Consider the following 11051-nt stretch of genomic DNA (forward strand, 5'->3'; position numbering starts at 1 on the left):
TTAAATCCACATAGCTTATGGGCATGGGGCAGGATTCCAAATCAGGTTTTTTTGATTGTACTACCTGTATTGATATAGATATTGGACTCTTCATCATGTGGTAGACTGTAAAATGAAGTACTCATTTGCCTCGCTCCCCCTTTACCATTGTTCTTACTGCTAATACCTGGATGCTATTGGGTAATTATTGCTTTAGAGAATTATTCCTGTTTTATGCAAAACAAATGAAACACAACAAAAAACAAGTAATAGTGTTTTATAAAACATGAAACTATGTCCCTGACTATAATTTAAATCTCATAAAGCCTGACTATATGTGAATCTTTTTTAAAATAAATATAATAGTTTAATCAAAGATGCAAGGTTGAAGGGTGCCTGGGTGGCTCAATCCATTAAGCCTCCAGCTCTTGATCTCATTCAGCCATGATTTCAGGGTCCTGGGATGGAGCCCCATGTGGAGCTTCCTGCTGAGCATAAAGTCTGCTTAAGGTTCTCTCTCTCCCTCTCCCTGTCCCCCAACCCCTTCTTCTAAAACAACACCCCCCCCCCAAAAAAAAAGATGCAACGCTGAATCTTTCCTATGCTGACTCACTCAACAGAGATTTAAGAAGAGCTGCTGTTAAAGTCCAAACTTCTTAATAATAATCCCAGGTCATTGTTCTGTTTTCTTTACTTACTCGTCTTCTTCTGAATTCATATTTTGTAATTATTCTGCTTTCCCTTACTAATGACTTCCAAATGTAGCTCATAGAATTCCTCATTGCCAATGGCCTCCATATTCACCAAAATATATATAAGTACATCTGAATTTTCAATCTGATCACCATGCAAAAGTAAAGCTTTTTCAGAATAGGAACTCACATTCTCTTTTGGATCACAATATGTAGTCTTTAACTCTTTCACTTCTTATTCACACCAAACACAGTATTTGCTCTCCTCTTACATGTCGTGATATTTTTCCAGGAGAACTTCCTCTTACAAGCAGAATTGACTCCCTTGTCATTGATTTCAACAATTATTACCTGGAATCCACCATCCCTTTGTCTGCTTTGTCAGTTCATTAGCACCTGACATTAATATGTTCTATTTAATTTCCCATACTACTGAAAGGAGTTGGAAAATATTCTAGAACCACACTGACTGAGTCTCAAAAAAACAGATGACTCTCATAGCGTAGGTATGTAGAAATGTACATAAAAATTATAGATGAAGTTTAATACAAAGACATTGAAGTTCCCATAAAGAAAAATCCAATTCAAAGGGTACAAATCAGCTGAGACACTGACTTATAAGGTTTTGGATTCTAATGGAACTGAAGGCTTAGCTTTTAATGGCCCTATGGGTTTAACTGCTGGAATTGCTTAAAATGTGCACTTTTAATGGCCAGTATGCCCAAGAGGGCTCATTTCCATGGCTGGAAGCTGAGAGTTATCAACCAGGAGCTCAGCTATGGTTGACCAGAGCACCTACATCTAGTATCTGGATTCCTAGAGGGAGCATTCGAAGAGCAAATGTTCCAAGAGGAAGCACAAGGACCAAGCAGTCTAATTAATGGTGAGACACAGAACTGGCAAGGCACCCCTTCTAATGTACTTTATCAATTAAAGCAGTCACAAGCTCAGCCCAGATTTAAGTGGGTAGAGAAATGCACATTAGCTCTAGCTGGGAAGAGTGGCCATCATTAATATGTCGTGGGCATCATACTCACAGGATTCTAAGCCAAGCCTTATATTCTACAACTTGTATGATTTATTCTCTTGAACACTTTTCCTAATCTGCTTACTAGAGTTGTCCTAACAATGAGAGGTAATATTTGCAAAGTGCTGCTCATATAGTAGACATTCAAGAAATGATAACTTCTAAACACTGACAAGTCCTTTAACTACAAGAATTTATTGTATGGACTTTGTGGGGCTCAGAAACATCTGAGTATGGTAAACTCTAAATTAGCATTTGAATGAAAGCATGAATAAGTTAAATCCCCAGTGCAGTAATCTTGTCTTACTTGTCTTTGCAGCATTCCAACAAAAATCTTCCTTCTATTATAGATTCTGTAAATATTTCCTTAATTGGATTGTTGAATTGAAAACTGGTTTTCTTTGTGCATTTAGCACTCACATTGACCAAAATACATGGAATTAAATGAACTAAATTTGAAAGATTTGCATATTTAGAGACGTTTTCTACTATGCATTAGTAGGCAACTTCTATGCATTAGTGCTGGGAGTAGAAAAATTTGGTTGAAGAAAAGGCAGAAAGATGAGCTTATTGATATATGATTTACAGCTGGTATCACTAAAAAAAGCAGTAGATTAAGATGTGTTTGAGGTTATCAAACAAAGGAATGATGTAGTCCACTTAGAAATAAGGAAACCTTTTGTTCTAGCTCTTTTCATAAACACTACACCACCAGGTTCTAAACTTTGTAGGGATTGCCTCTGAGGTCAAGTTAAGAATATTGGCAGTATAAGTGAAATGCAATAAATATTTCTGACAGTTTTCTTTTTGGATATCATTTTGATTCAGCAATAAAATTGCTGTAGAGGTGGCTCTCAATTTCACAGCATATAGGAGTGGGTTTTGTGCACTTTAATCACCGTGGATAATTTTTAAAATTATGTATTCTTGGTAGCATTGTTGATGTATAATGTGTCAGAGGTTTCAATGACTCTGTACTTTGTTCTGAAGATAGTATTATTTAAAAAAAGAAATACCGTGTAAGAGAAGATTCTTACCTTTGCCACACCGGAGTTACATAATATTTTATAATCTCTTACAATGTAACAAATTTCATTCAGTTATTCCTAGTGCAAGTAATAATGCATTGATAAATCTATTAATTGCTTGTTTATTTCACTTCAGTTGTCAAAATAATAAATAGTAACTTTTAGTCCAGGAAAATTTCCAAGATTGCATATTGTGAAATTTGGCAGCTTTTCACAAAGATCTAATCCTCAGCAGAGGCTACGTGCATGCATAAAGGTTAATTAAAGCAATTTTTTCTATTTTATAACAATTGGAATAAAGGCGTCCAATTAAATAAAAAATAATCTGCATAATTATAAATCATATCTACTTATTCTATTGACTCATGTGTCTTTCTGTCAACATTATTCAAGTACTAGATATTGTAGATCATTACACAAATTCACCTAAATATTATGTTCATCTTTATGGTAGAGCTTAGCAGAAAAAATCATGTTACTTGAATAATATGTGATGAGGATCAAGACAGATGCATCACAAGAAATATACTCTTGAAATCATATCCACCATGCGTTTCTTAAGCAAGGAGAAAGTTCTGCAAGCATATCCAGGAAATTCTGACCATTGGCTTCAGTGGTCAGATGAGAAATGAACAAGAGGGAGAAGGAAGAAGAAAGATTTCTTTTGTATTTAGTGATAGTATATTCTTGAAGCTATTGAAAATACTCTTCAGATATTGCTTTTATCATTTGAAGGACTAAGTGAAATTTACAAAGCACAGTCTTCTAATAGTTAAAAATGTACAACTGTGTAAGACCTCCCTAGTTTCCACCGAGAACTGAGAGACTGGAGTGTGTTTAGTAAAATAGGAATTATTTATCTGGATTTGGGCAACAAAGCTGTTAGCTGTGCCTTTTCAACTTGTGCAATTTCTATCCACATATGAGATGAGTGAGTGTTAATAATGTATAACAGAGACAGAGGCAGCTAGACTGTGGATTGCAAAGAGCTTACATTACATCCCATGTTACAGGGCCTTTCAGATTTCAGGTTTATCGCGCGACAGCATTCACTTTGTACCATGTGGTAAGACAACAAGAAAGTCAGCAAGTCAGTGTGCTGACATTGCAGCAAAACATAATTTTAATTAGTTCACACAGAGGACACATTGAGGAAAAAGTGACATTTCATTGAGGAATATACTATTAAACACAACCCTCCTTGACCTGCCATTTATCAGGGTAAGAGCTGAGAACCATATGACTGGTTAAGACTTTCTCATTGTCCTTTAACCCAGGGGCATATGGCTCGTTTGCAGAAACATTTATTTTGGAAGATTTTCAGTTCTTTGACATCTAAGTCCTGAGAGTCTTCATATCACCATTTTAGGGAAGAAAACACTGATCTTTAATGAAATTAAAGGTAAATCATGCATATTTTGAAAAAAAACTTGGTAGTCATTGGAAATAAAAGTAGATGCAACTTAATTAATAATAGGTCATACAAAAAATGTTTAGTTTCTGTCTTAAGTTGTTATTTCAGGTAAGTAATTTGAATCCCTTTAATGTTCTCTGTCTAAAACTTAATAATACATTATTATTCTGAACTTGCTTAAAGGCTCTCTTGCAATTTATTTAGAACTTCTGTTCTACTTAGGCTTTAAGAGATTCACTCAGCTAGAAGCACTCTTAAGTACCTCCTCCCCTCCTCTCCCATACTAAGTCCATCAAAAAATCTATTTCTACTATTTTCATTATTACTTGCTTCCCTCAGATATTGGTCAATTTGTTGATATGGATGCTTATTATGGCCTCAACACCCCAGCTTCACTCTTCCATTCTTTAAACCTTGTCCCTCATGCTTCCTGGAGTTGAACATTTTAAAGGCAAACACGAAAAAATATACGTTAACTTAGAAATATTTAATGACTCTCCATTTTTTTAAGGAATTGGACTTGAGGTACAAATTTTTTTAAGGGTGCCATTTTATTTTGAAATTTATTTTCCATCAATGTGCAACAAATTACCACACACACAGTCACTTAAAACAATACTAGCATTTGTGTAGATCAGAAGTGTGACATGTCATGGCAGGCTTATCTGTATAGAACACCACAAAGATGAAAGCTAAGTGTCAGGCAGGTAGGTGGTCATTATTTGGGAGCTCTAGAGAAAAGGAAATATACCTCCCAATTCATTCTTGTTTTTAACAAAAACAAAAAACTCCTTGCAGTCATAGGACTGAAATTCAATTTCCTGGCTATCACCTGGGGCCATACCCTACTTCTATAGGCTGTTTGCATCCTTTGAAACAGGCGATTTCTAGGGGCACCTGAGTGGCTCAGCAGTTGAACATCTGCCTTTGACCCAGGTCATGATCCCGGGGTCCTGGGATCAAGTCCCGCATGGGCTCCCCACAGGAAGCCTGCTTCTCCCTCTGCCTATGTCTCTGCCTCTCTCTGTGTCTCTCATGAATAAATAAATAAAACCTTAAAAAAAAAAGAAAGAAACAACCAAAACAGGAGATTTCCAGGGGCAAGTCAAGTTCTTCTCCTGTTTTGTATTTCTTATTCCATTTCTGATATTTAGAACTGCTTAACACTCTCAAGTGATTAGTTCAGGACTACCTGGATAATCTCCTTATTTGAAACTCAACTGATTGGTACCTTAATTACATCTGCAAAATCCCCTCAAAGCAGCAATACTTGGAATAGCACTTGTTCGAAATAGTAGAAAGAAGGTGCATGTACACCAGGAGTCAGTAATCTTAGGAGCCACCTTAGAATTCTACCTCCCACACTGTCCTTCCATAAACTGGCCCCAATCTACATTTGAAAATTCACTCTCAGTGGTGCCTGAGTGGCTCAGTCAGTTAGGCATCCCACTATTCATTTCAGTTGGGGTCATGATCTGAGGATCATGAGATCGAGCCTCACATCGGGCTCTGTGCTTAACAGAGGAGCCTGCTTGAGATTCTCTCCCTCCCCCTTCTGCTGACCCTCTGCCTACATGCATGCACTCTCTCTCTCTCTCTCTCTCTCTCTCTTTCTCTCAAATAAATAAATGAAAAATGTTTAAAAAGAAAAAAAAAAAGAAAATTCACCATCAGTTATTCACATCCCTAGATCACTAGATCTCAAAGCATGTTCCCTGAACCTAAAGCATTGGCATAATCAGGGACTTGTTAGAAATTCAATTCTGAAGCTTACTTCAGACCTACTGCATCGGACAGTCTGGAATGGAGACCAAAGCCATGAGGTGATTTTGTTTTAAAGATTTTATTTATTTATTTATTTATTTATTTATTTATTTATTTATTCATTCATTCATTCATTCATGAGAGACACAAAGAGAGAGGTGGAGACACAGGCTGAGGGAGAAGTAGGCTCCCTGTAGGGAGCCCGATGAGGGACTCTATCCAAGGACCCCAGGATCATGACCTGAGCCAAAGGCAGATGCTCAACCACTGAGCCACCCAGGTGCCCCCATAAAGTAATTTTGAGACATCTTAACTTTAAGAATCACTTCCTAGATCAGACTTGTGAGCCTTAGATGTATTAGCCTAACATGCATTAGAATTACCACAGAATTGTTAAACACAGATTCCTCTGTCCCACCACCAAGACTGATTCAGCAGGACTGGGAAGGCGTCTGAGTATTTGGACTTCTGATGAGTTCTCTGGATGTGCTCCTGGTCCATGCCCCACACTCTGAATGGGACCATATTGGAAACTCAGAGAACTCTCAGTAAAAGCAACAACTTTCCCATGTCTTTGACATTATTCATTCCATTTTGTTCAATCTTGGATACTGTTTCATATCTTTTTACTCCAGATACTACTTAGTCTTTATCACTCGTTTCAAAAACCATCTTCCCCAGGAAAATAGGTGGACCCCTCCCATCCCTCTATTTCCCCAGGATTGTGTGTGCACATCAGTAATAACACTCATGGTGTTGTAATTATTTAAATCTCACTCTTTTCCGATGCATTTTCTATCTCTGCTTTCCTAAGCTTGAACGCACTTGGCCTTCAAAATATTTGTTGAATTAATATATGTATGAATTAGTGCATGTCAGGCAAAAGAAAATTAATCTTATATGTATTCATGAAAAACATTTTTCTTGTATGTTGTTTATATTATCACAATATTTGAAAAATTAAATGTATAACAATACACCAGGGTTTGTGCAGCTTCATTAATAATAAACATAGCCAAATTTGTGGATGACTGAATGCTTGACTGGTTAGATAACCTAAAAACTGTCATTAGTAATCTTATGGCATGTGGCAACAAGGGCTCGAAATGCTATTGTAATTCTATTAAAATAAGAGACGCTAATGTTTGAATAACTAAAGTAGAAGAGAGATTATGTTGAAGGGCAACTTCTTAAGAATCATTACAAGTTAATTTACAAAGAGAACTACTGGAAAACTCCTCAATACCCCCCCCCCTTCTAATTTCCATAAAATAAACTGGTATTTGAGTGGAAGGTGAATAGGGTCTGCAGCTCACATTCATGCAAATTCAAGTCAATTCATGACTTAGTTTAAAATGGCCTGCTGGCTCACAAGTGGTAACATTACCTTGAATTTTATAATTTCATTATGTGCAATGTCATTATGGTTTTCAAATCAAGCATTAGAATAGGCACAGGTTGCTGATAATATTATATACCTGGGCCTTCTAAGAACTAACAATGAAAATATTCCGTACTACTTTTAGATTTTTTTTTTTAAGATTTTCCAGTTATTTACTCATGAGAGACACACACACAGAAAGGCAGAGAAATAGGTAGAGGGAGAAGCAGGCTCCATGTAGGGATCCTGATGTGGGACTGATCCCAAGACCCCAGGATCATGACCTGAGCCAAAGGCAGATAGATGCTCAACCACGGAGCCACCCAGGTGCCCCCTTTTGGTCTTATTTTAATGCAAACTTACATTCATAATGAAATTAAGATTCATCTTTGTGGTAGATCTGTCATTCCTCAACCTTTAACAAGAGATCAAATACATATGGTCAAAACTGCTAGAAACATCTAAAAGCAGAGGCGTGGGTATTGGTAAATGTATACTCTTTCATCCACCCATTGATCCATTACACAATTTTGAGCAACTGCCTTCTGCTAGGTAGTAGGCACATAACAATGATTAACACATGGTGTTTGGAAGATTCCAGTCTGTGTAAAAGTTAATCAGTTAGTCATGGCAGCGTAACAAACCAGGGTAGAACTTAGAGGCTTAAAAATAGCAGCCGTTTATTATTTCTTATGTGCCCTCCGGTCAGCTGGGTGGTCCTTCATTTCTACTGTGTTTTTCCGTGCTACTAAAGTTGGCTGCACATCACATGGCTGGTCCTAGGCCCCATGTGTGATGTGTGGGATGGGACTCCCTGCCCACAATGGGAGAACCCAAGAACCGAACATTCGGTGCAGTCAAGCTACCACATTAATAAATGAGCCTGAGATAGGTAGTAGTGGAGGGCGGGGGACTGGGTGGTTTTCCAGGCAAAGCTCCCTACATGTTGTAAGGTAAGATGGCACACGTGAGTGTTTGATCATGTGACACGGCCAAAATGTAGAAAGTTACGCTGCAGGGTGTAGAGTGGGAATGGCAGAGGGAGAAAGGCTGTAAAGTTCCTTTAGGAGAGTTGGGGGCGGGGGGTGCTGTCTACCCTGCAGCAGGCAATGGGGAGTGATTGAGGAGCTGTGTGCTTTACAGAGCTATCTAGGGCAGCTCTAGGACTTGAAGTGTTGGATCGAGATGCATGGACGTGTACAGGGCAATTTAAATATTCTGACAGGAGATGATAAGCTCCGGAATGTAGCCAATGGCCTTGTGGAAGAGCAGTGGGAACGCTGGGGATACATTTAGAAACTCCTCGTGGATCTTACAGCAGTTTCAAAGTCTTTATAGGGCTGGGAATCAGATGGATTGGGCTGAGTACTGAGCAAGAAGTAGAAATATTAAAGTGGAAACCACAGGCCTTCCATTTTGAAGGAAACAAGAATTTGGCAGGATAGCTGAGTGCCTTGACCGTTTCGCTAGCTTCTGAAAACTTATTTTTCTATATCTGCCCCACATGCGTGTCTGGGATATGTCTTGTCCTGGACAGCCTGAAAACATGCCTGAGTCCCCTTGCCTTGGCCTCCTTCCTCCCTCCTGGGCCAGCAGTCCCTCCTCGCACCCCCATCTAGAGTTAGTCTTTCTCCTGGGATGCACTTTTCAAATGCAGACCAGCAAGCCCAGAGCCCACGCCCAACCACACCCCTTACTGAGCTCTCATACTCTAGGCTCCTATACACCTGCCCTGATTATTTTAAGAACAAGTTTGAAATAACTGACAACCCCTGGGCCACAGAGCTCTCTGAAAGCATCGAACAACTAATCCTAAACCTGCTGATTCTGCCTCATTTTTGTTCCCTTGTGTGGAAACCACTACAAAGGCTTGCCCTTAGTCCTCCTGCCCCTGCTCCTCTGACACCACACATGCATGACCAACCCAGGTGCTATGCTCTGTGGCCCCCGGCCTCTTAGGTTAGTGTGTTCCCCTCCTTTGGAGGGACTGTGACTAGTAAACTTATTTCTGAATAGCAATAATCTCCTGGTATCTTGACCTCAGTATACCTCAAATTTTCTAATAATCTACTATATTTTAAAACACTTGAATAAAATACTAACTTGAGGAAAGATTGTTCTCCTCTTGCTTTTACTTTTAAAGTTTCAGCAGGAGCTGATGACCCTCATGATGTCTGGTGACAAAGGAATTTCTGCCTTCCCTGAATCAGACAACCTTTTCAAATGGGTGGGGACCATCCACGGAGCAGCTGACACAGTATATAAAGACCTGAGGTATAAGCTCTCCTTGGAGTTCCCCAGTGGCTACCCCTACAACACACCCACAGTGAAGTTCCTCACACCCTACTACCACCCCTGTGTGGACACCCAGGGTAACATCTGCCTGGACACCCTGAAGGACAAATGGTCTGCCCTGTATGATGTCAGGACCATCCTGCTGTCCATCCAGAGCCTGCTAGGAGAACCCGACATTGATAGTCTTTTGAACACACATGCTGCTGAGCTCTGGAAAAACCCCACAGCCTTTAAGAATTACCTGCCAGAAACCTACTCAAAGCAGGTCTCCAGCCAACTCTCCTTGTGTTGTCTTTTTATTTTCTCCCTACATGGTCTGTCCTTCTCTTCATTTCTGTCTAGGACTCTGTATCTGAAGCTGTGGTGTCATTTTTGTTTTGTTTCTGTTTTTTAAATTAAGTCTCTGTTTGAGCCCTTGTGAAGAATATATTAAATAATACATTAGGTTTTTTTTTTTTTTTTAAGGCAGCATGAGTTCATGAAAAATCTTAAACGGAAAGGGAAAAGTTTGAAAGAGAGAAAATAGTTAATATTCAGAAAAAGGCAGTCGGGGAAAAAAAAAAAAAAAAGGAACGGGCAAATTAACCTTGGCAAGGGAAGAGAGACCTGTCATAAAAAAAGAATTTTGAGGTAGAGTGGGCAAGTTTATTTAGTAACTTCAGGACTACTGACCTTCATTTTTCTGTGGAGCAGGAAGCGAAGACATCTGGTGTGCGTGTGGGAGGTGCCCGACCAAACTTGGAAGCACTGCAGAGGTGAACAGGAACAGAATGGGAGCTGCCAAGTGCATGGAGGGCTGTGAGTCCTGGGGGCATGCTGGAGGGCTGATCGGATTATTCCGAGTTTGGTGGACCACAGGATTTTTGTGGGCCTAATGCTCTTTGAAAGCCCTTTGTAAAACTGATCCATATCATCACTGTGTGGCCGCTCTCTGCCTCAGTGAACCGGTCTGACTAATTGATGAGTAGGCATTCTTCTGTCTATAATGGAGTTAGCCAAGGGACAATGTATGTGTGAAGTCTCATTTTACCAATGGCAGACTTCCCAGTTGAGCGTATCAGAATAACTATTCAGAGCCCATGCACCCACTTTAAATTGAAAATGGCATTGTTAATGCACGTCTGGGATGTATTGAACTTTACAAATAAATAACCCAATAAGATACTGGCACAGATGAAGCACAAAGAAGCTGGGCTGCTGCCTTTCTAGAATATTCGTCTTCCACTTACCTTCTACTTTCCAACAGTTTTTTTGGTTTCCCTTCCCTCCCTCTGATAACTTTCATGGTTTCCTTGTCTGGCTGTTGTCCCTCAAGCTACCTGGTCCTCGACTGTCCCCAAGAGCTGTAGTTAGTGTTTGCTCTTCTGTGGCAGATTTTCTGATCTGGTTCAGTTGGGAAATAATTTCTCCTCCGGATTTCCATGTAGCTCTGCCTCCAACTCTTAAACAGTTACAGAGGGCTCTCTTGTAT

At 39.4% G+C, this 11051-nt stretch overlaps 1 pseudogene; it reads left to right on the forward strand.

Moving 5' to 3' along the window:
- Window positions 1-9439: 9439 nt before the first annotated feature.
- LOC112915374 (ubiquitin-conjugating enzyme E2 C pseudogene) lies at window positions 9440-10455 on the forward strand (annotated as a pseudogene).
- The last annotated feature ends 596 nt before the right edge of the window (window positions 10456-11051 follow it).

This window comes from Vulpes vulpes, chromosome 16 (assembly GCF_048418805.1).
Source record: "Vulpes vulpes isolate BD-2025 chromosome 16, VulVul3, whole genome shotgun sequence".
NCBI classification, from domain to species: Eukaryota; Metazoa; Chordata; class Mammalia; order Carnivora; family Canidae; genus Vulpes; species Vulpes vulpes.